Here is a 26,900-nt window from a genome sequence, read left to right as displayed (position 1 = left end):
TGATATCTGGGCAACGACGCGTCTGCTGGAGCGCTTTTGACTGGATTTGGAAAATGTCAAGCTGCAAGATAACGAGGTCGACGGTGACTGGCGAGGACATACTTTGCTCGGCGCATTGGTATCCGAAATAATCAATCATCATTATGTGTTGTCAGTTACCGTGCATTCCAGTATTATTGGTTTATAAATCTATCAGCAAACAGATAAGAGCCACACTCCGGGCAAATCCACAAACGCACACAAACACATCACAAAAAGCTTCATCTTTTAGTTCAATCGTGTTCGATTGAACTCTATTTCTATCGTGCCTAACTATATATCTATGGTGGATGGAGTGGGATACGGTTAACGGCTTAGTGGAAAAGGGTTCGTAGTGAGCTCAAGCACAGAGGATAAAATAAAACAGAAATTTCATGACAGATATGCTGTTGGAATTTGTTGATGTCTGGTCTGGCAGAAAGAAGAATTTGAAGAACCATAATTGATAAAGAATTGATGTACTGGAAGAAGATGATGCTTGCTGGTAAAAAGTGTTAAATTTAACGAAATGTTAAAGCGACAAATCAAATGAGGGATCAAAACTAATTCTAAGTATAATTTTGTTCCAAAAGTTTCGATTAAATGCAGTGTACGTTAAAATTATTTACTTAATTTATTTCAATATGGAAGCTAGCAAGTAGCTGCAACGTAAGCATTCTTAAAAGCAGCATGAACTAAAGTAGCACTGCTTTACCGCCGACTGCAGCTGAAAGCCTCTTGAAAGCTTCTGGTTTTGTTCTACTTTCCACTAAGCAGCACAGTACAAGCTATCCCAAAGTCACCTGGCCCCATGAACGTCAAATGATTGTTTTGTTGCGAGCAGGCGCTGCAACATTATCGTCATCTGGGTATTGCTCGCTGATGCCATGGATCACCGGAGGTTCAGGCGTCCATAATTCGTTCGCCAGTCCGGAGAAGCTTAGACATGCAGCGGCGGCCATTAGTAACGGGCAAACGGCCAATCGACAATATACAATCACCCTCTGCAATGATTTTTTCAACTCTGTCTTCTACACCGGACTTTCGATGCGGTTCGGTGTTAGATAACGAATGAGCTGGAAATGATTGTTTGATTTATGGTTTTGACATGAGCAGCTAGCAGTGCCTTCGCCCATCCACTTCCCACGCGGTACAGAGAGTGAGATTCTGCACCAACTGGCACCAACAACGATAGCGAACATAATTCAATTACAGTACCGCGGACTACTGCCACAGAACCCCATCGATGAGTGAGAAAGCGTCTGCCCGGTTTTTGTACCGATATAAGAATGATTGACGATTCTGCCAAATGGGGTTGAATGGTGGTCCGATGAATGAGGAATTCTTCCCCAGGCAAGTGTAATGTAAGAAGGGATGTGTGCGTGCCTGCGTCCGAGTTAGTCACCGTATGTATGTTCACGTGTGTACATTCAGAAGGATGAAATTGCGCTTTTTCCATTGCTTCTTCACGTCATGCAAGCGCTCTTGCCATTTTCTTCCGTCAATTTTCAATCAAGGGAGCGGTGTCCTCTCGATCGATCGATTAATTCTCATACTAGCCGGATACAATCCGCCTATCCCTACCTATCATTCCTAGCCCGACTAGTCTGCTCATTTTATGCACGATCGGATGGAAAGCTTTTAGGAAAAAGGAACTGGATAGCTTATTGCAATTCGCCACCAATCCCCGTTCATACACCCAATATTGCTCCACAACAAGCCACGTATCAATAAACTCCGAGCACCCTACAAGCTTAGTGCACTGCTCATTGCATGTGCCAACTCGAAGGTACGCCTAGCAGATGCCGACTGCTTAGAGCATACTTTAGCCAATACACAAGCATTAAAATTATTTCATTTGATGGCGAAAAGTGATTGCAAAAGCTCGAAAGCAATATAACACTGTTCTTTTTAGCCTCGGGTCCGTTTCAAGCCTTGAAATATATGTCATACAGTCGCGCACGAACGCACCCAGAGTATATGCTCAGTATCGCGCAAAAGGGTTGGATTTTCCTCGTTGAGATTGTGTGCAATGAGTTTCGCGTCAAACAACGACCACACTAAACCTTCACTTCCGAGGCCTAGATTCATCGTCACTCTTGAGCTGTTCAAAGGATCACGCAGCATATTCAGCCCAACGTGTTTTATTGTTCTCTGTAAGATTGAAAGTACGATATAAGCCGTGCAAATCTAAAATGTAAAAGATTTCCCTAAATGTTATACTACATTTTAGATAGCTGCTTCAAAATCTTCAACAATAGTCAAAAGCAAATGTGGTAAGCGGAACGATTTTCAGACACATTTGCTTTTAAAATCCCGTGGCATTAACAATAATCAACAGCATGCCCACAGACCGTCCGGAATGGAAAGTTACTGTATAATTGTCCATAGTTGCAATTCTTGGTAGTTTGAGCGATATTTAATGCATTGAAATAATCAAGGCAAAGTTAAATCCAACAAATATTTTGTTCGTAATTATCTTTTCTCCGAGAATTGATAAACCCTTCGCAGAAGAGCTGAAGGGTTAAAATTTTGCATTGTATAATGTGTTCATTATTGCCATAACTCTGCATTACAGGTAACACGCTCTATCTTCATCAGAGACCATGTGTAACGTTCTATTGCAAGAAGATCGGCATTTAAAAACCATTTAAACCCATTTCGCCATAAACTGTAATTTATTAAATCCCATTGCCGTGGGCAAACCAAACGATATGTTATGATTTGTAACTCATGCCTTACCTGCTAAGAGTAAGGGTGTGGTTGCTTGAAGTAAAATATCATCAACCATGCTGGAGCTACTGATGATTTTTTCAATAACATGTCGGTGAGCTTGGCGCTAAAATAAATAACATGCAAAGGTCGTTAGTGTAGCAAAGGCACACACCTCCAGGATATCTTAGCATCCCGTCCCTGCCCAGGTTTGGCCGGACCACATACCGTTATTATTATGTCAAACATGTTGGGCTCTGTAAACACCGCCCCAGAAATTTATCTATTTACATAATCCAGTTTCGGCTCCCAGGCAAGCACTAACAAAAGCAAAATAAAACTGATTGCTTTAAAGTCGATACAGAAAAGGAGAAGATAAATATCACACACACAAACAAAAAAAAGTTTCCACACCGCACATCGACATTGGTTTCATCATGCATAACAAACGACCGTAACCGCTCTGGTAAATCAGAGCCCAAATGATCCTTGCCGACCTTTTCGGGCAAATTTCGACCCTGGGTCGTATTCAAAAATCCGGTCACCCAAGCCACACAAGGGAACTCCATCCACGGTTGCAAATTGCCGAGCCACATTCTTCGGAGCGGCTTCGTTAATGGCATTTCGAAAGTAGCCTACCAATGGACCCTCATTTAATGTTCTGATGCAAGTAGACGAAGGAGATGAGGAAGAATGAAGCCACAACCACGACCCAGTATTGTTGCTATAGCCGTTCAATAAATCCCTACTCCCTGGGCAGTTAACACCAGATCGTCATCCCGAAGCCCGCCTGTCGCCTGTGTCTTTTCACTCGCTGTTTCGTTTCATGGTTGACGATCTGCTGGATTTTGTTTGCCATTCGACAAACTACATAATTGTCTTCCCTATTCTCGTTTTTTCACGAATTCCTCTGTACCGATCAAAATGAAACCAGATTATGCGGGTGCTTTAATTAGTAATCCTCCTTTCCATCTGTTCCACTTGAGTTTGGTGTTTTCAGTAATCTGACCTGGGACAAATACTCGTTGTACAGGGCAACCGTATGTAAGATCGTTCCCGAGACCACTCGAATGAGGCTTCGTTCGTAATCGATCGCCGTAACATAACAGCGTTGATGAGTGGTAGTCTACGTGAGGACCAACTAGTTATAAAATGTCTCGAGCGAATGGTAATTAAAAGTGTGCGATGCCACTGAAATGGTGCCTGTGCTTAATTAATGTGACTGAAAGAATTCACTCAAGCTTTTGGTCTATATTGGCGTTGGATCGAGAAGAAATAAGAATCTTTATCTTTTTTAGTTTTAAATTAAACCTTTAAGGATTTTCCAAAGGAACTATGTTATGCAAAAGTTTTTTTTTCAAAGTTAAGTTTGTAAACCAACTAATTGATATTTAAAAATAATTGACAACCAAAAAGTTTACCTTTTTAAACAGGTAAGTAAGTAAGCAGAAAGTAAGAAGTAGAAGTTAAAAAATAGTAAAAACGCTTAACCCATTTTTTGCGTAAAACAATTTTATATCTACTAATGAAAGTGATGACCCATCAACCAGAAAGCTCTCACAACCTGACAAATCCCAAACACCAATAACGAATAACTGCCTGTCAAAAGAGATGGCACTACACTGCATCAAATCAAGAACAATTTGTGCAAAACGGAAAAGAAAAAAAGACCAACAGCCAAATTGAAATTACGAGCGAAAGATAAATCACCATCATCAATTAGATTCTCATCCTGTACACCCATTCATCACTACCCATTCCGAGGAGGAATGATGAGCTGCCCGTTTATGTTTCTTCTCACCCTAGCCTGACATCATTACGGTGAACGAAAGGGCTCGATGTGGATGCAAACGTTGATGCCGACCGTGTGGTTGAAAACTGTGACATGAAAGCAACCAAAACTTGGAGAAAATCGTCTGAGCCAGTGAACAAAAACCGCCCGCACAAATGCCGGGAAGCATCAGTCTGTCTTTGTCACACTACAGTAAAAAAGTGAATTTGTGGGTGTGTGTGTGTGTGTGTGTGTGTGAGAGTCTGAGCACAAAAATATCAAACCCAGGATTGTGGTAAAGCAATCTTTCCACAAACCAGATATAAGCATTCGCCAGCATTTTTTTTTCGTTCGCACATGATTGCATCTGAATCCAATTGCACCAGCAGAAGGAGAACATATATTCTTCCTTTGCTCTATACTGAAATGGAGCAGAGGGTTGTAAGGCAAAGAATCAACACAAAAAGCACTCACACCCAAGGTAATTGGTAGCTTCGTCATCGCAATTTTCTTTGTACCATTTCACGACCAGTGATGGAAACACTTCCAGAATGGCAACATATTTTCTCGCTGACTGTTTCCCGTACATGGTAAAGGATGCTTTCAAACCCCAGGGCTCAGGGGCTGCCTCGCATTTCTCTTCTTTCGTCCTTCAAGGCTATGCTCATTTCTCTTGGACGAGGTAAAAGAAACCCATCCCACCATTCCGGTAGCTAATAAAGAAATATAAAGACGGAAAACTCTACAATAACACAAATGGAGGACCACTATCGGGAAACTTGGTTCAACAAAAAATGAAAAAAAAAAACACAACGGTCAAGTTTCGGGAAATCGATTGAAGATAGCACAAAAACTCCATCCCAAGTTTCCACCGGACGAAACTGTGCACGCTTGCTACAAATGGATGCAATTTTTTATTTAATTAATTCCACTTAGTGTTTGTTTATTGCACAAAAATGTCATCGCTGGTTGAACAACCACCCGGTGTACCGTGACCAACACGGAAACCCCCGAACATGGATCCCAGGGAGTGCTAAGGCGTGGAAAAAAGCTTAAGAATATTTTACTTTTCTTTTCTTTCTCCCTCTGTTGAACGATTTGTTCCATTGGACACGACGTTGCATTTTTTTTTGTTTTCTGGAGCTAAGCGAACAAAAATGAAAATGTATCTTTGGCTATAGCTGTGTGTTGTTTCCGGCTAAGAAAAATAAAGAATCATGTCTTAATCCCAGCTGTCGTGTAGGAGAGCATTGTGCTCGATTGCTTTGTTATTTTTAAGCTGGAGGCTCTTGGACGGTGGCTGAAATCACGAAAAAATGGAAAACTAGTGAACAATTGGCGGACTGGTATGCGGAGTCTAGGACTCAGTTCCTAGATAAGATGTTATTAAAATTTATAACCATCATATCAAGATAGAGAGAACGATAATGAACGCTTCTATTAGAGCTTAATACAAAAAAACTTCTGTTCTGTCCCGTGATCGTTAGCAAACTTGCACTACGTTGTGATATTATTTTTATATTGATCAAATTGCCGTACACGGAGGAATTTATATTGATCGTACAGTTCACGTGTGTCTTTATTCAGTATCGATTCGCGACTGAACGCTGAGCGCCGCGCACCCAGCTCAAGCAGCGTGTGCAAATACACGCTCACACTTACGCCGAAAATTCTCGTTCCTCTACACTTCTCCTCACCAGTACATGCTACCGTATGCGGTACCAAACAACTTCCATTTTTCTATTTTGTAAAGGACAGTTCGTCCTTTAAAAAACTAAATTTGAAAAAACTTGGAAGATTAAAGAAAACAATATCAGATATTTATATCAGTTATTAAGTTTTTTAATTCCCCAATAGTTTATTCATAAAACCCAAACATTTATTCTGCCTTTTATCTGAATGTTTATCGTTCCATCATAAAGATGTTAATAAGTTTATTGATAACACATAAAAGCTCACCCGCCAACAGCTCTCTCAAGCTTCTCTTCCAAAAGACAAAAAAACAAATATGTGGTAGATTCATCGATTCATGCGTGGCACCACCATACTATTTCCGCTGAGGCGTTAATGCGTGACCACCAGCTTCTGCCGTCCTTCTTCAGATGTCTTACTCCTAGACCCGACTATCACATCACAAGTTACAGACACAACCACGAGGGCTCGTTTTTATTTGATGGTCATAAAACAAAATATTATTCCATCCCAAAATCAATTAGCCTCGCCATCGGCGTGTTTTGTTTCTGCATTGGTGGCATGAAGAGAAGGAGATGAATTTTCGGCCAATCGTCTATGCCTACCCAGGGAACCATTTTCAATAATTGGTGAACCGTTGAATAGACGGATTGATAGAGAGAGAAACAGAAAGAAAAAGAGAAAAGTGTGTGAGAGAGAGATAGAGATAGAGAGAGAAAGAGAAAGTGATAGTGGATGCTGGCAAGCAAGATCACTTAAAACATACCAGAAAGTGTACTGCCCGCCGTTCAATAGCAGCATCATCCAGGAATGGTCTAAAACGATTCTATTTCGCGTTAATAAAAAGTTATTGTTTCGAGTGGTCGCCAAGCATGGTGCACACAATCGCTATCATTCGTCCTGCTGGCCAAGCTTTATTTTTATCTAATTTGACGTGCAGCGACCACCCGCCTATTGAGGTACTTTATCTGCCATATCACGCATTTAGCACAGCTATCCTTGGAACATTGCGAAGGAAATAAAGGATATAGATGGGGCCGGCATTGCAATTAGTGGTTAGATTGGAAACTCAGAAAACATGGGAGATGGTTCCTGTGACAGTTTTATATTTTTCCCTCATATTTCGTGCTCAATGAACGATACAATGGCGACAAATACCGTTGTCAATGGATTGTCATTAATTTTTAGTGTCATGGAGGCGCCTGGGTGATAGGTGTATTGATTCCCCCGAACGGTTTGATCGCGGACAGCAAACATAGTAAATCGATGCAAAAGGAAATGGATTCTATTTGCGGAGTGATAATGTGGGAAATTTAATAACCCTGTGTTCAATGCAAACAACTGGCAATACAATGTTCTTCAATGTTTCGTGCCTGCTTACACAACGTCGTTGAATGGTTCATGGAATTATGCAAATGCAATCGCCACCTTTTGCTCTTACCCATTTATTTGATGGAACTTAAGCTAAAAGAAAAAGCCAATTGAAATTATTTTACACTCTTGGCATTGATTCCGGTTAGATGGCTTGCAGAAGGATATATATAACATATAATAATTTATACACGCAATGATATTTCACAAAGATTATTTCTGTACCAAAATTTAACAATTATTCGATAAAAAGCTTCATTAAAAATTGAATAAAAACTATCAAACTATTTAAATAGCACAACAAATATATAGGAAACATTCAATACAAATAAACTAAAAATTACTATTTTCCGTTGAGGTACAAAGTTCATGCCTCAAAGCAACTTTTGAAGAATATAACATGCCATTAAATTATTTTAACTGCACTTTAGTGAGCTATTTATTCAAATCTTTCAACATTGACTCCATAATGCAGTCAGCGTTTGTATGGTTTTAGCAAAAAACTAGCATTCCACATCGCACATGCATAAGAGAAACGACACACGATACAAACGCCTCGCTTGCCGTTGGCTGCCGCGATAAAAAGCGAGTTATTCAATTTTGCCATTTTCACCTGGCTTGTTGGTGGTATGTAGCACGAATGTTGATGCACTTGTGCATACCTGCCATTCGGGTTCAAGTTGAAAGAAGAATTGAAAAATAGCAGACACACAGCAAACGAAGTCATATTTGACGAAATAATAAATTGCATTTTAGACCGTACCTTTGCATTGGTGCAACTATTTCACCAATCCTCCACATAGCCCTTGATGTTGGCATTGCGCCGTTCAATCGATCGATATGTGAGAGCGAGAAAAGAGATACCGAAGAATCAATAACATACAGAATGGTTTATTTCGCTTGATAGCATCTGCATAAAATCCTAATCCTTTTCCTCTTTTGATAATAGAAACTCGTTAAAGCATTAGTTTCTGGAAAGCATTTTGAGTTGAAATTTAAGTTGAAAAAGAAATGGAAATGTTTGGCAGATTGATGTTTTCCTTTTAATTATAATATTGTAATCAAAATGTTCCTCTTTCAAATTCCATTCAAGACCGATATATCAACATTCTTATGAAATTCATGCCTTTTTTGTTATACATAAGGGCCGGTCTGGTGGTATACTTATCAACTCGTACGACTTAACAACATGCCCGTCATGAGTTCAAGCTCCAAATAGACCGTGCCCCCATACGTAGAATTTACTATCCTGCTATGGTAATCCATAAGTCACTGAAAGCCAAGCTCACTTCACTAGTGAGTACAGGCACGCCTGGATCGAAAGCAGTTGTTGTGCCAAAGAATAAGAATAAAAAAAGTGGATGTAGCAAAAATCCTCATGGTTTTCTGAATTGTTTTTTTACTTTTATTTTCCAAATAATATCCACCAGAAATTTGAATATTTTTAAATGTGCTAAGAAGATTTAAAAACAATAAAATATAGTTTTAATTTTAATATATTAAATGTAAAATATCCATCTTGTTTTTCTTCTTTTTGGCAATCTACGAGGTCAAGCCGATCTATAAAGATTTTTGAGACTTATTTCGACATTTTTGAGACACACTGCCAGATAATTAGATTTGCCAGATGCTTGGCATGATTTTACGGTGTTCGAGCTGATGGCCGCACCACGGGGCAGAATTATATTGATATGTTATGAATGATGAAAATACGTATTAGTGAACCAGATTTATTACCTTAGTTCATATTTGATTTTATAAGTCTGTAAACTCTAAAAAATCAATCAATCCGTTTTAAAACAGAAAGTGTTAAAATCACTATCAAGTGGGCTTCTCATTTTAATAATATAACAAAAAACAGATTATAAAACAGTTTGAAGTATACCAAAACATATAGGGACATATTAAGTCTTATAAAAAAACATTTATTTTTCTTAATCAACCTAAGGCGTCTATCACTGGTGAGTTACAATTCTGAACTGACTTAAACTCCTTAGTTCTAACTAGCTCGAGCCTAAGCCTATTGCGCCGATGTTTCACGATGTCATCTTCGGGTAAAACATCCACGACGGTTGTCTTCGGGCGGATGCTCCACGACGGTTGTCTACGGGTAGATGCTGGTGATCGCTGCTCCATCGGGCATGGCACATTTTATGCTAGCTCAGCATAAAATGTGTTCTACGATGTTTCGCTGTGCTGAACCATGGGAGGGTGCTATGATGATCTTGTGGTGTGGTTCTCGCGAGAGGAAGTAGATGTCTGCTTTGCTTCCGTTTAGCTGGAACTACACCCTATGTGTGTAACATAGCTATATATTATGTCAATATATCAATACCAAAACATTAAGAAATTCCTCAAGATGTGTTTTATCCTTCTACACACGATCACTTTTGTAGTATTTTTTGCGTAAAACTGACCTCAAGATGCTCTGGCATAACAATCCGATAGCAAACAAAAAACGGTGTTGAAGAAGATATGTTGAGCTTAAATTTTAAAACTGTAGTAAGTTGCAAAAAAACATGGTACATTAATTATCCGCAAAATCAAAATTTAAGAAAAACTAAAACAAGATGTTACAAATTGAACCCGAATGGTGATGGTTTCTTACCGTCGAGCTTTGCTTTGTACTATTTTTTCACTTGATGGTATCGTGTGGCGTACATGGCCAGCGTACGAACGAACGTACGAATCGAAGTCAGAAATCATGCCAGTAGAGAATGGATTTTAAATTGCTTCAAATGGTGCTGGCGGCTGCACTTCTCGGCACACAGTGTCCATGAGGAGGGCAGCGGGAGGTCAAACACAACCTTGTGTGTCATGGTACCGTGGTGCTTCCGTGCGGCGATTGCAATTGCACCAAATCACAAGCTCAGTCGGAACGCGCGAATCACCATTCGCTCACGGTTCCATGTTTGGATTCCAGATTTGTTCAGGACGCCAACACATTCACACGCATACAGACAAACATACATCCTTTTGGCTTTCTGCCTCTCCAAATCACTACAAGAGAAAATCTAAAATCGAGGTCTTATAAAGCATTTCCTCCGAAAACCGAAGAGAGCCACTGGATTGGTTGGGAGGTGGGTAGGCTAGGTCGGAAAGGGTTTTGGTAACTAGTGAACAATGTATGTGGTTTTTTCCATTTCTACTTTGAGCATTTTTTTCTGATGCATTTTCCCTTCTTTGCCGGGGCTGATGCGACATCTTTGTCTATCCACTTTTTATACGTTGTGTAACTTTGCATTGTTATCACCGTGGTTGAAGACCGTAATGGAAGCAGGAAAATCGAAATTTATCGTAACTTGTTCTCAATTAATGGTCACTGATGCTCGGGAGCGTCCGGTCCATAACCGGTTGCATGAGTGACCTGTGCGACTACTGTTTAGATACTGGATGGAACTCTACATCAGGAACATAATTTAAACATTCTTTCCTTTTCCGTTTAGTTTGCTATTTTCTGATAGAATCTCTTATTATAGCACTTTTCTGTGAGAATGCATCGGTACCTGTATTTTAGGCTCACAGTTTAAGTGCACCACTTTAAACAACCAAATAAAAAGTACATTGTGTGTGTTTTGCTTTTCTTTCAGTTTCTAAATTCATCAAAACAGGGGTCGGGGACAAAAACGAATACCCACTCTATTTCGAGAAGGCTATCTATGAGGTGGACATCGACGACAATGTGGAAATCAATCACAACTTTCTCAACGTCAGCGCAAAGACGCACGGTGAGGGTAAGTACTATAATACAACGTACTGGACTGATAAAAAATGTCCTAATACAAACAAAAAGCAGTTTATTATTATGATAAAAAAAAATAAAAAAAATCTAGAAATGTTCCTCAACCCAAACCTAGGCACTTTCAACCATAAGACTCATTTTCAAAACAATCGTATTTTATTCTATATCTTTTTAAAATTGAGGCACGATCTTGGAAAAAATCACATAACAATGTTTTACTAAATATTTGCCAATTAATTCATATCATTTTATATTGACTCTGATAAGCGCATATAAACAAGAAACTTTGAACAAATACCTCAGTCCTCAGTCTCAGTAAAAAGCATACCTCACTTTATCTCAAATGCCGTTGGTTTTCCCGTACCCACACAAGACCGGCCAGAGCAAGAAGTCATGTTTATACACTTTGTATGTACCTTTCTCCTCTTGAAACCGTTTTCATAAGTAACCACTAGGATAAGTGCATTCGTGTACGTCGGTTTTAACATGACGCATGTCACTTTCCTCTGTTTGTGTGGATATAACAGGTTGGCTGATAAGTCCCCGGTCTGACACATAGATGGCGCCGCTAGTATTAAATGCATTATTTTTTTATTTAGTTCCAACCTTCAAAAAAGTCGCGTCAAAATTTGACGTCTGTATGTTAATGAGTTTATGAGACAGAGCGCCTTTTGTCAAGCAACTTTTGTTATTTTGTTGTTCCACCAAGACAACGCACCGTGCCACAAGTCATTGAGAACGATGGCAAAAATTCATGAACTGGGCTTCGAATTGCTTCCCCACTCACCGTATTCTCCAGATCTGGCCCCCAGCGACTTTTTCTTGTTCTCAGACCTCAAAAGGATGCTTGCAGGGGAAAAATTTGGCTGCAATGAAGAGGTGGTCGCTGAAACTGAGGCCTATTTTGAGGCAAAACCGAAGGAGTACTACCAAAATGGTATTAAAAAATTGGAAGGTCGTTATAATCGTTGTATCGCTCTTGAAGGGAACTATGTTGAATAATAAAAACGAATTTTGACAAAAAATGTGTTTTTCTTTGTTAGACCAGGGACTTATCAGCCAACCTGTTATGTGTAGGTGGGTTTGTTTGTAAATGTATGAGCGAAGGTAACATACCTTTTTCTATACTTGCTAATTTTTAGTAAGAAAAGAAAAATGATTTTCACTTTTCGGAGCCTGGGCACATTTTCGATGTTTGATGAATATAAACTTCGATTTCATCTTAAACACAGTTTATTATTTGAATATTATTGACATCAAACCAACTGTTTGTAAAAGCACAATTACATGTTTAGATGGTTATTTTTCACTCTCGGGTACTGTAACAAATTTAGGAACAATGGATTGGACCAACCATCGTGACACTCGTTAACACCCCTCAAAGTTTATCATTCCAATCTCGCGCCTAACCAAACAAGCTATCTAATTGAAAGCTTTATCGAATAAAACATTATCTATCTCACTAACATCAACCGTTACCATTTGACCACTTGAAGTTTCTTGACGAGCCGTGAACAACAAACATACCTTGTGTAGATCACCTTTTCCTTTCTGCATTGAACATCATTCGCATAAACGGTACGCAGTAACTGAAAATTATAAACTTTGTATGTAGCCAGACGTTTCTTTGAAATTTGAAGATTTTAAAGTGAAATACTAATCCAGTGTTTAAACATTATGCTGAAAGAGCAAAGATCATCCGTTGACTTCTGAAAGAAAAATGCCATAAAACGGAAACCTCGGAAAAGCATTCCTTACACTACCGCAGAAAAAGAAATGCAAATATTTATCTCAGAAGAAAAAAGAAAGCACTTTCCACTCCACCCAAGAGGTACGGCATACGCTGAGACATCTCGCACGCAAACATCCTGCGAATCAGTTGGATGAAATGTTTGCTAGGAAATTCTTTTTTGCTACTTTAAAGAACAGTTTCTGCTAGCGTAGAAGCTGGTATCTTAAGCTTTAACGTTTCATTTCGCTACGCATAAACTAGTTTTGAACAAGCGAATCGATTTCAAAAGTAGGCCACATGCTTACACAGTGAATACTTTCCACCGACCACAAATGCAAACGAACGAGAAGGTTTTTTGTTCAGTTCTGATAAACAGAAAAACTTATAAACATAAAGCAGGCTAGAAAAAAAATTTAGCGAAATCTAATCGTCAATGAATGCTGTTGTGAGATAATGGCACAACTGCTACATAAAACAAAGCTTTTCTTCGTTTGCGATTGAATCAATTTATTTCGAATTCATTTGAATTTCGGAGCAACTTTCTTACGCTGAGCTAACAAACTATCTCACGCCCGCAAGTATGACGAGAAATACGCTCCACCGACTTTTTTTCCTTTTGTATTTTATCCCTAGTAAGCAATAGAACGGGTAACAATAAAACACGATTCGATTTGATACCAAGGAGGCACCAGCTCTATCGCAGGCAAGTGCAACCACCACGCAAAACTCGAACGCAAATGCCACTCAGCTAGCAATACAGTTTCTTTCAAAACCGGTCCAATTGCGTTTCCACCATCATCAAAACCTTCAGGTAATAACCGTAGTATTGCTGCTTACCTTCCTTTCGCAAACACGAAACAAGAGTAAATCGATAAATGAAATCAAGCTGGTGACACGATATTAAAGAAATGGTGCCGTTTTCACCAGCAAGAGTGGGGTGCTCGTTAAGATTAGTATTAATTCTATAAATTAATTCCTTTACGAAAGTCGCTCAAGGCCATGACCATGGTGTGCACGCAGAAGCAAACAAGCTGATTTTTCAATCAGTGTAGCTTTTCAATCCACTTCGCCGCTATTCCAGAGCCAGTGGTTTAATGTGCCGCCGGCTCTCGGTTAAGCTTGGCTGATTTAACCAATTTGCTAGTGATTCGAATAAATGCAAAGGAAATAACGAAAATGGACGCCAAGCATCGCTTCGTTTCTTTGGTGGTGGTTGTACAGAGCATTGGTATTCATGCGTAAATTATGAAAAGGGATGGGCTAAAATGGATTAACGTAGCACGAGCTGCTCACTGGTAATAAACAACATCCTGTAACAGTTCTCATTTCACGCAACGTGAAATGGGTGTGACCGGTGAGAATTCCTGCCTGTATGGGCCACCCAAACATGTTGTCTAATCGGGCCGAGACAAGTAAGGCTCCGTTTTGATGTATTTGATTTGTGACGGGTGAATATCTTAATTTGTGAAGCGTTTTGACCTATAACTATTTTCTTTGTGTTGGAGCTCGCGTGCGTGCATAGAACGACGCAAATTAATGACCGTATAATTAACCAGGTCTTATCTTAGCTTTACAACCTGTTAAACGATCTTGTCTTTTCAACCGTCAAACACGCTTAGCTGATTTGTTTGCGATGTAATAGCTTCTAGGAAGTGTGGAATCATTTTACTTCATGAGGTGGGAAGGATGTTATGAAAGCAGCTGATCTTCCAACCGCTGTTGATGCTAATGAAATAATTATTTCTTTGGTTGTGCTGAAGGCTTTTGCATCGCTAAATGCAATTTATTTGAAGCCTTTTGGATCTGACGTAATCAACGATGAATTATTTCGGCGACCTGCTCTAGTTGATGTAACTATCCTCTGATTGGTGAAGTTTACAATGCTTTTGATTGATTCTGAATTACTCTATTTTATTTTCAACAGTTGCTCTAAAAGAAATTTTTCTTGTTTGAAAAATGATCAAAGTAGGAGATCTTTACTCAAAATTAATGTATCTGTTGTGTCTTGAGCAAATTTATAAATCTAATAATATAAAAATTTTGCCTTAGAGAATGCAGATCGAATAATTGTATGAAAATATGGCAGTTACAATAATTTAATTTTAAATAGTACAAAATACGAATAAATAAATGCTAGAAATAAAACAAAAGAGTGGTTCCAAACATGCATTTATGACAAACGAGTTGAAACAACACGAAAACAACTAAAAACAAAAAAAATGCCTTTTCACCTGAGCTTAACACATATTATCCTGAGGGAAAATTTATGATTACTTTACCTTCGTTTGCATTCCCAAAAAATTGCACGAAAATTATTCGTCACATTTTGACGCGCAGTTATAACTAAATTTATCAGCATAAAAGATAAAAAAGGCTTTTTTCGTTTTCGCGTGACGGCAAATCAATATCATCTCTACACCCATCTCGAGTGGTAGTCAGGTATACATCCTCACAAACCAAGTGCGCTATTCGTCAAGCACGCTTTTTCAGAATGGATTGGAATAAAATTACTCCTGATATTTTAGTTTTCCATACCAACACAAACACTAATACCTACATCCACACACACGCTCTAGCACTGTATGATCAGTTTTGCTCAAAACACCCAGTACAGAAACCGGAGTGCTCACGCTAAACCCATCCAATTAACTTCCAACAAGGCAAGGCAGTACGTGGAGAAGCCGGTATTTATAAGAGCAAAGCACCAGGGATGGAAAACCTGACATGTGAATTATATTAACACACTACAAGCTTCCTAGATGCCAGAAATTTTCATCGCCCAACGCAACAGGCAGACTCGAAGATGCTACGCGCGTTTACACGCAGTTCTGGTCGTTAATGCACAGTCCGTTCTGCAGCGCTTTTCAAAGCAAAGGGAGATAATGTAAGCAATCTTGTGTAGAGGGAAAAGGATATACAAAGCATATTCCGTTCGCAAGGAAGCACACACTCAGTACACAGCACATTAATACACAGGTTGTATTAATTATGTACCAGTATTGTAGTGGTATGTTTCAGATTGTTCCAAGCATTCGAGTTGAAAGTAAAGCAAACATCCTCACAATCTATGCCCAAATTGGCTGTAGCAATATGTCAGAGCGAAAGAAGCTCGAAAAGTTGCTGTAGTACAGCTGCAGAGCATTTTCTTAAGCTCCCCTCTGTAAATATCCAATTTTCTTATTTGCACACTTCAATTCTGAGAAGATGCTCACGCCAGAAAGCAAAGCTTGGAAAAAATGGTAACTAAAGAATTAAGTATCAGCTTAAATAAAAAGGATGACATCGTTGAAGCAAAGTCCACTGATGGTACTTTTGGCTGTAATTTTAGTTTTGTGCATATATAGCCACGTAGTTCAAGGGGTAGCGTCACCGGCTTTAGATTGCTGGAAACTGAATGCGTTGGTGCTTGCTTCCAAAGGAATGAGGCTCACGGTACGTATACAAACATCTCCGCTCATATGGAAGATGGACGCATATTTTAATTAAACTGAATGTAATAACTTTCCTCGACGGAGTCGTGTTCCTGCACTGGTGAAAGCTATCCTGCAACCTTACATCATAATTAGTTTGCTACATTCCCTCATCTTTACTGCCACCGTCATATTTCATTTGATCAGTGAACCTGTTTGCAATCGTGTACTTTGAATTGCATTTTCAGCTGATTTAAGGAATCTGCAAGTACACCACCTCAGAGCATGTTTGTGTGTGTACAGGCATACACACATCGAGTGCTGCCGCAAATATCCTCGATCGTGTTCTGCTCGTTAACTGCAAACCCATCCACCGTTAAGAAATCAAACAAATCATTTCCGAGAGTAATGTCGAGTCTTGATGTTTTGAAATGGTTGGGGCAAAGGTTCAAAGCAAAACTCAAAGGCGTTTGGATAGACGTATACCAGATATTTCGACCCTACCCTATCTCTTGCGTTGCTTCTGGGTTGGGTACCAGAAATTTCATTTTGATCTTTATTACACCTCGGAACATCATAAACCGGTGTTTCGGTTTGGTGTTCTAAAAACCGTGGGTTCTATTCAAAATGGATCAGGCTGCTCAGCATCGTACCTACCCTAGCAGTATCAATTCCATATACTTCCCGTAGTATAATCGTCACATCCACTTACGCTATAACATCTTGTCATCAAAAGTTGTGCATTTGGCTGTCATTAGAGTAGTTGTACCAGTTCTTGTACCACTTGTAATCTTTGGAAGTTCGTTGCAGAATCCTACTTCCTACCAGTGCCGGTTGCGCAAGAATTGTCCACGTAGTACACTGGAACTCGGTTCCGAATTAAGAAACCGGTTGCCTCGCTACAACTTCCGCTTCGAGCACACGAACACGCTTATGGTTTTCATGGTCAAGAATGGCCTCCGCTTGATTCGGGGATTCAAATTTGCCAAGCACCAAACACGCGCACTCATGCCAACTGGTACCGCTTTGAATGATGCCATGAACGAATCGAAGGAAATAACATTCTTGTCCTAGGCAAAATCTCAGCTCGGTTTAGTAAACTAAACGTTATAGTCTCAAGCGATACGTTGCGTCGTTCATTGGGGTCTGCTCGTATCACGGTGAATAAAACGAAACGGACAAAAACTTCATAACCATCTTCGGAAGCAGACGTTGCATGACTTGGGTTAGCATCTGTCTGCCATATTTCTGAGCGGGTCCATTTTTGAACTACGAAATGTTTATAATTACGAAACCTGTATGAACTCCCTCAGATCCATGCGAACCCATCTCCGAAAGGAGGCAAAAGAATGATAGCCCCTGGAGCGGACAAGGATTTACCTTCCACTCAAAACGAAAGAGACGATGTGACGATGGAATTAGTAATGCCCGTCGGGTTTGTTTCCGTTCGCAACCCTGGTTTTGCTTCCATTCCCAAGCGGTATTTCTTTCACTTCCACGTTTGTTCAAATCAGCTTAAACTGGGCACGAGGTGGCAGAGGTGTGTACGATTTTAATTAAAGGCATATATGCAGGAGTAACAAACATAAACATACCTACACGCACCTCTTGCAAGAGTTTACAAAAATAAATTCTTGAATAAATTCGAAATAACGAGCAAATGTTTATCGGAATGTCATCGCAAATCTTTCTTTGCCTTCAATGAGTTGTTCAGTTATTTGTTTTTATGGAAAACTTGGAAAGCACATATCATATTATGTATGCAGGCGAATTGTATACCTCCAAAAATAACACAAAACGTTCGTTTTCATCTACAATAATGTAAGTCTTACCTTCTAACCAATAGCAAGGGACAATGCATCAAGTATTAATAGGCGACCTTTGGACTCAATATTTACCGAATGGTTAGATAATTGTCCTTTTATCGTGACCAAAATGCCATCTGAGCAGTATGTATTTATCTTACAAATTTAAATACACACAATGTTAACGACGCCCGTATGGTAAAGTGCTAACGATATCACTTTTTTATCACACACAGGCACAGATTGACTCTCCTTCCTATTCTCATCATATCACGGATAGCAGGATTCTCAGTGACACGGTTTCCTTATTCATCAGCTTTTACGTGCTCTTTTCCGCTTACCTACCACCTGAGAATTGAAATTCGCGCTTATCCTAAAAAGCACACGTTCCTTTGTCAACGAATGGTTCGTTGATATGCTAATCAGGAAAACTAAAGCTAGTGCAAACACATACAGTTCCTTGGTAACACAGTTTTCTCTCAACAGAAAGCGTATTGTTGGGAACTAAAACCAAAGCGGATGAAATCTCTTGCCAATAACGATTTATTTTCTTATTACGCGCCAAAAAATTTGTCCGTTTTTCCGCGATTGGTTTAGAAAAGGGCTTGTTCCTATCTTGCGGCCCTTTTTAACGCTTTTTTTTCTGTTACGCTTCGTGCCTTGTTCGTGTACTGGTCGCTCGTTTTAAAACGTCCCGTTTATGACAGGTAGTTGGAACGCGAGATTCCAACATTGTCCCCCCAAGTGTACCACAGCTTATCTGCCTTTAATCACCTCGCGTCATTTTAGCTGTGGCTTCACTTCCTTGCTCGACCTGTCATAAAACGCGTGCATTTGTTTACGTCTCGTTCTCCTTATTGCAAACTACCTCGTGGTATGCTTTGATCCCGTGCTGTTTTCCGAACAATTATTTCCCTGTGCCTAAAATCATTGCGTAAGTTATTACAAGCCTGTAACTTGTGCACCGGACAAATGTGCACACGATTGCCGAGACGGTGGATCGTTTTACAGCCCTTCCTAGCAGAGTGTTTGGCAGTTTCCTCGCAGTTGCTATGCGGTGGTCCCCCAACGGATAGAAGCTACACTTATTAGCTGGTTTACTAGATCGCTCCACGGGCGCCTCGTCTTGCGGTTTCTCGTGTTTCACGGAAGGATCGGACCATTTTGTCACCGGATAGAACCGACGATCGGTCGAAGCATTGTTGCCCACTCTTCCGCGGCGTTCTTCAGCTAAGTGTGCCTTTACATTTCCATAAGCTCGGTCGTCTACAACGGGATTAAATATGTTATTTCTTTTTAGACATACATACCGCTGCGTCACCGCAGCCTTGCAAGGCGTTCCCGGGTCGACGGAAAGATCGATCTTCGGTCGAGCGCTTTGTCGCTTGGTGTCCCACTGTTGTCCAGCTTTCGGCATGGTGGTCCGTTGCTTGCTGCAGGTGGGTGTCTTCATGGAGGTGGCATGTTGATCGTCTCGACCAACGCAAGGACCGTAAATGACCCAACCCAAGCTGGTGTTCCAAGCGACCGGTTCACCGTGTTTGCCCTTCACGGTCTTCAACGGTTGTCCCAAATGGCAGTTATCTGCTCCGATGAGTATGCGCGGCACAGCCCGCGAATATGGCCTCACAGGTAGTCCCCTCAGGTGGGGGTACTTGGTGGCCAGTTGAACCACGTCGACTGACTGTGCTGGTAGCGCGAGTTGCTTCACGGTGTGCACGTGTGTCAATTCATCCGTCGGTGACTCGTCGTAGCCGCACAGACGTATTTGCAGCCTCTCCGAATCATCCTCTTCTCTGGTCACTCCTCCCGTCCATTTTAGACTCAGCGGATGAGGTGTGCCAGTTAGACCAAGTTCGTCCCTCAGTCCTTCATCCATGAGTGTCGATGTAGACCCATCATCAAGAAAGGCGTATGTATCTACACGTCCAGCTGGTCCATGAAGAGACACCGGCACGTATTTGAGGATCGCTCCATCATTTGTTCCTGCATGGGTTAGAACGTTAGCGAAAGACCCCGGGTTGTTACCTGTTGGCTCAGTTTGTTGATCCTGGTGGCGGCTGATACCGGATGATGTGTCCTCCGCGTGCAACAGCTCGTGATGTTGAACGCTGCATCCATCTACTCCACACGGTGGAGCACGGCATTTGCCAGCGTGGTAACCGAGGCATTTCCTGCACATCCTTCGCTCGTTCACAAATGCTCTCCTTGCTGCTACTGTAGTTCCCAGGAACTTCTCGCACTGTGACAGTGATCCGCAGCTCTCACCGCAGACGACGCACGCTGGCATCGACACAGGTATGTCGATCTCTGGCGTCCGGTCACTAACGTTCATCTCTTGCAGGACTGTCACGTTGCAGTAGGCCGGATGTGCTCGCCCCGTGCCGTTCGATTCCATCTGGATTGGTCGAGAGGGCTGGAATCGATCAGGCGGACTTCGACGATTCTGGAACGGTTGGGGTTGGAACTGCTGTCGTTTTGGGAGCGGGTCAGGATGTCGAGGTGCCGCATCGTGTCCCCCCAGGACGGGCGTCATATCAATGACACGGCACAAATCGCTCGCCAGCTCACCAGTCCACCGTCCAAACTCCATCAACGTTACCTCACGCATCCTTCTTGTGGTCCTCGCCCAATCGATACAGATGACCGGTGGCAGCTTCTTCACAAGTTCCTTCAGCAACGTGACGTCGTACATATAGGCACGCAGCCCCGACACCTTAACTGCTCCGAGCAAACGTTTCACAGCGAACCCAAACTCCACCAAGCTGGGCAAATCGTTTGTCTTAGGAGCGGCCATACACCTTATTTTCCGTATAACGGACTCAACTATCAAGTCGGGCCTTCCATAGCGAGACTTGAGGGTCTCGATCGCTTCGTTCAACCCGTCCGGGAAAGATAAGAGGTGTCCAACCGCCTCCAACGCGGGCCCGTTTAACGCGTGTTGCAGCCGGGTCACGTTCTCGTCATCCGAATAGCCACAAGCAGCGGTAGTGCGTTCATACGCGGTGATAAATACCGCCCAATCATCCACATTCCCAGAGAAGGTTGGCAAATCTCGAGGTACAGGTTGGCGTGCTGCGATCTGGCTCTGGCTCAAGAAAGTGCCGTGTATCTGCGGCCGTGTGTTGTGCAGTGTTGTGTGTCCCAAGTGCTCCGTATTCCCAAAGTGCTGTGAATTTTCCGGGCGGTTCGCGTACGCTTGATGTGTAGTGTACCCGTACTGTGTCACGTTCGGTTGTGTCTCGTACCCAAACGATGCAACGTCTCGCGGATGCGTCGCGTATCCTGCATGGTGCATGTGTGTCGCGTACCCTGCATCCTGTTGTGTTGTGTACATGCCGTGGCCATATTGTATCGTGTGAGGATTTAGTGTGCGTGTGATTCTCGCGTCGGGGTGTTGAACCACAGGATGTTGACCCCGCGAACGGCCATCCTTGTCGCGAACGGGCTGGCGCATGGAATTCTCCATGTCGCGGACCCACTCTTGAAACTCTTTCTCTTTTCGTCCAAAAGTGTTCGGGGGATGCGCGATGGCGGTCTCGCCAGTTTGCGCTTCCGCAATATCGAGCTTTAGCAGCTCGCGTTCAAGCACAATACGCCGTCTGTGCCGCTCCTCACTTTCCCATCGTGCACTTTCAGACGCTGACAGCGTCTCTTCCTCGTCGCGATCTGGATTTGCCGGACCGTTACCACTTGCCTCACCTGTCTTACTCGACGCTCCTTGTTGAGGGGTCTTACTTCCTTCTTGAGGAACGCGCCTCCGGGCGTCATCTTCGAACGAGGTTGGCTGGTACTGCTGCAATTTTTCCGCCTTACTTGCTGCCCACTCGTACACATATTCCACAGTGGAACCTTCCGACGGGGAGAGAGTCTCGCGCAATGCTCCTGGGGTGGACGATGCTCCGCGGGGGCTAGTGTACACGTTGACACGTTCTGTCCCTTGGACAGTCCCTGCGGTAGCCGGCTCTGCCCTTGGCATACCACGCAATTGCTGCTGCTCCATTGCACTTTTTGGTCACAGGCACTTCGACACACACCGCGCGTGATTTATTTTTCCGACTCGCGAAACTACACGACGAACGAGGAATGCCGTACACGAAATCGTTTATTTTGGATTTATCGAACCAAAATGTATTTGGATTTATCGAACCAAATTTTTTGGAATGTTGGGAACTAAAACCAAAGCGGATGAAATCTCTTGCCAATAACGATTTATTTTCTTATTACGCGCCAAAAAATTTGTCCGTTTTTCCGCGATTGGTTTAGAAAAGGGCTTGTTCCTATCTTGCGGCCCTTTTTAACGCTTTTTTTTCTGTTACGCTTCGTGCCTTGTTCGTGTACTGGTCGCTCGTTTTAAAACGTCCCGTTTATGACAGGTAGTTGGAACGCGAGATTCCAACACGTATAATAGACAAATAAGACAAGCATACCTTCACACAAACTTAGAAAGTAATTAAAACGCCAGTGACACACCATTGGGGCATTTCTAACATCGCTCGTTTGGTCCCGATCACTCCACCGATTTTTTATGAACGCGTCCATTGTTCTTCGTTGGCATAGTTCGTTTTAGATTCTGTTACACATGCGTGGCAAGTTTGAGAGATTGAGGGAAGAAAAGTGTCGTTCACCCAATGGTAATTAGAAAACTGATTTAAAATGTTAATTACTTCATTAACTATTAATTTGTACGTAGATAATTAAAATCATATGCTGGGAGAACGTGAAAATGAATAAAAACACTCTCTCACAAGCACATCTATTCATGGTTGAGCTTACAACTGATTTAGCAAGGGTACTACTGCTTTCAATGAAGCATTTATGTGCTTTTTAGATTAAGTTTGCGATTGGCATATGTTGGCGCGAAATTTCACAAAATTCAATATGTCAAACTGTCTCGTATTTAAGTAGTACCGGTTGATTCAGCATGGTTCGTTGTCAGTGCTTCTAAAAGGAATGCTAATTAGTTTCTATTCAGCATCTGCGAAAGGAAACAGCATTGACCAGCTCCTACATAATTCGTTCAAGTGTTGTCGATGTTCAAAATATCAAAGTACATCCTTTAAAACAACAACTGAAGACAACAACGAACCCAACTTAAACGCAACAGCAGATGTACTGCCATCGGCCGTTGGAAATCGAATCTTTCAATAATCGGCTCAACCCATCCCACCGTGGACGAATCCGTTCCATCGCACGCTTTAGCTTCGAACTGGCTTGAACTGAAAGTATCTGTTTCCATGCCGTTGACGCTCGATGGGTTTCCATCCTTCTTTTTTTTTTAAACCGGCTAACTCCACCGGATCGGCCAAGAATGGCTAAGTTGAAATTGTAAATCAACAGCCGTCGCCAAAAATCTTTCAGCCCGTTCGGTGACGATGACAGAAACGATGGTTTAGTTTAATTATTTTGATAACGATTTTCCGTTGCTGCAAATCGAATTTCCTTCAAAAAACAGAAATGAGTGGAGTGACAAAAATAAAACGTGAAGGAAATACACAGATACACAGACCCGGGGACGAAAGGACACCAGGAATTAAGGGTAAACTTTTGAGTGACTCTTGATATGGAAACTGTCGTGCGATATGCATGGCGTGATCGTTTCTTTATGGTCAAGATTAGCGTCCCTTTGCTTCAGGTACGAAACATTCGAGCTGAAATTGGTTGAGCGTAAGAATTGGATTACAAGGAAAGATTATGCAAGTAAGCAATTTAATCCATAGCTTAATGTTATCAAATATTTACCTTTCCATATTAATTTGTTGATTGATTTAAAAGCAATTACAATTGATGACAAAGAAAAAAAAGATTATAATTTTAATACAACTTCATTCCGAAAGATAAAATTAGGAGTGAAGCCAAAAACATTTTTTTATAGTTTCTAATGACGCTCAAGTACAAAATTAAATGACTTAGGTAAATTGCGAGAATGTTCTATCAGTTATATCATACGCAACAATTAACAATAAATTTCTCGTAACTATGATTTTTTGAAATAGTTCAAAATAAATCAATTCAGTCTCTAACAAAGACTGTCTAAAAAAATCAACTGTTTAAAAAAATACGAAAAATTTTGACGTAAGAATCTTCTTCTTCTTCTTCTTTGGCACAACAACCGCTGTCGGTCAAGGCCTGCCAGTACCCACTATTGAAGTGAGCTTTTCTTTCAGTGACTTATTGTTACCATAGTAGGATAGTCAGTCCTAAGTATTTGACGTAATAATAACCATGCTTAATTGATATACACGTGTTATAACTGTTGTTTCCGCACAAATGGAACGTACATGCATATACGCCATAAACAAAATACTTGTATTTTACTTCTCTTTAGAATGTTTACATGGATTCGCGGATACAACGGAAAAACTCACAATACAAGCAAAGCAATCCTCACTGCCGCGATCCTCACTGCCGATGTCACCCGCTGACAACCCCGCTGTCATACGGTGAGCTCACAGGATGAGGTAGCGGTCTGTACACAACAATAAATTAAAGTGATTCGTTATAACCACTTTCAACGCTTCTTACGCTTATGCTTTATGCTGCTGTTGCTTACGTCATATCGACCCTGCGAGGCGTTTGTTTAACGCTTCAGCACAGGTTTTAACCTCAGGCAGCTTTGTATTTAACCTCAATCCTTGCCATCATCATCCATCAGACGCTTGTGGGCAACTAATGGCAGAGCACAGTGCCGTATTGCAAACCGTTGCAAAATCGGTTGCCATTAATTAAGTAATAATGACGGCGTATTATAATCATTTAATTAAATATCCCCACCTGGCAATGTAACCGCGCACCGAATCCACAGGCGAGTAGAACAGAAACATGTTCCGCGTCCATTTCAAGAGAAGCAGAACCGATAACCATGCTTCATTATGTTTCGGGTGTGGAAGAGAACGAGCCTCACAAATTGTTCGTCGATTAATTCTGATTCAGATGGCATAATATATTTTATTTACATTGGCATTTATGCTCATCACCAACATAGGGCAGAAAATGCAACGGAGCATGGGCGTGCAAAGCAATGGTACGTCCTGCTGCGACACTAAAACAGAAGAGAACCACACCAAGACGAAGGCGGTGCGCATTAATAACGCTTCTATCCGCCATTGCTGCTTCAACTGCTCGGACCAGCGCCTAGGCACAGGGTGTCGTGATTTTTGTAGAAACAAATCTTTCAGCACTAAGCGTCTATCCACCCCATGGTTCTTTCTCCAGCCAAGCTTAAGCTCACGCCTCACGCTTATGAGCTTTCCGTGCTAAACAGTAGCAGCAGAAAATTGTAGCGTAACACAAGCAATGAAGTGTGAATCTTTTACTACCTCCTTGCGTCAGACAGGGTGGCGACAATAGACCAAAGACGTTCGGTGCGAACAGTAGACACACAGCAGCAGACATTTGCCACCTTTACTTCATGTTGCGGTTATTACTGGGAGGTTTACTTAAACCGTAAACGATTCAATTCCTTATGGTGTTGCTTTTCATAATTGCTCAATTAGGCTGTACATTTTACTGTACTCCATGAATATTTGTGGTTAGGTGAAGTTGGGAAGTAGTTTAGTCCATTCATTCAGGCATTTTATTCCGTCCCTTGAAGTAACAGCCAACATAATAAACGAATTAGTAAAACTGTACCAAATAGTAACATTAGATGCAAGATGAGGCAAACACGAAAAATGAAATGAAATGAGTACTGTACGCGTTAAGAAAGTTCTTAGAGCTTCTAATAAGTTCCACATTAACACGAGTGGAGGCCGTATTACATTTCGATAGCTATATTATACATCGATCAGTTAATCAACACATTAAAACTGATTAACTTTTCAGCTTCCAGGCTTAATATTTATCACCTAGTACATCCTTTTACACAGCTCGTACACACGCCGCAAAGTCTCATGGAATAGTTGTCTTGGAACCAGTGATGAGAGTTTTGGAGCACTCCAACGGCTTCGGAGCCGGCTCCAACTTTTTCCCGGAGCCGGCTCCGCACCCACGGCTCTGGAGCCGGGTGGTTTTACAGATATTTTCTAGCAGAACATGTCGCCTTAAAAAGTGGCATTCTTTTTCACATAACATGTGGCATAATATGTAATAAATATTTTATAGGTAATGAAAAAATCGGAACTATTTACAGGAGTTTCTCAACTTAGCACCCACGGCTCCGGAGTAGACTCCACACCCACGGCTCCGGAGCCGTTTCCGTTACAACGGAGCGCTCCGGAGCCGTCGTCGAATCATCAGCATCAGACCGGTTCCGAACCATCAGCTCAGGACTAACGGTTCAAAAGAGACAGCATTGTATGATAGTGTAGCATATCTGCTAATTAGAACTTATTGTAAACCACACTATCAGCTATAGACACATTGTAACACACTTCGGAAAGCCAAATCAAACTATTGCAACACATTCATTATATTACATCAGCAAATCAATCCACACCATAGCAACATACCCAAACCATACCTTCCATAGAAAAAACCATTGAGACACATTTATAGAAAACAACCGAAACGCGCAACATAAGCATTTCAAGCGTTACTACAGCAAAGTAGACAAACAGAGAACGCATAGTAATTTATTGCTAAAAGCGCAATGTAGGCAATGATCGACGGATGCACTCGTTCTTAAGCTAGAACAGTTTATACTTTC

At 41.4% G+C, this 26,900-nt stretch overlaps 1 protein-coding gene and 1 pseudogene across 1 annotated transcript in view; one reads left to right on the top strand and one right to left on the bottom strand.

The window, feature by feature from the left end:
- Window positions 1-26,900, bottom strand: part of LOC120899783 (neural-cadherin-like) — a gene marked incomplete at its 5' end in the record, with an annotated part of 638,244 nt that overhangs the window by 423,223 nt on the left and 188,121 nt on the right. The window lies entirely within an intron of this gene.
- LOC120902667 overlaps window positions 1-26,900 on the top strand; it is a 144,544-nt pseudogene that overhangs the window by 66,741 nt on the left and 50,903 nt on the right.

Source organism: Anopheles arabiensis, chromosome 3 (genome assembly GCF_016920715.1).
Source record: "Anopheles arabiensis isolate DONGOLA chromosome 3, AaraD3, whole genome shotgun sequence".
NCBI classification, from domain to species: domain Eukaryota; kingdom Metazoa; phylum Arthropoda; class Insecta; order Diptera; family Culicidae; genus Anopheles; species Anopheles arabiensis.
This window is presented reverse-complemented; position numbering and strand designations above follow the sequence as displayed.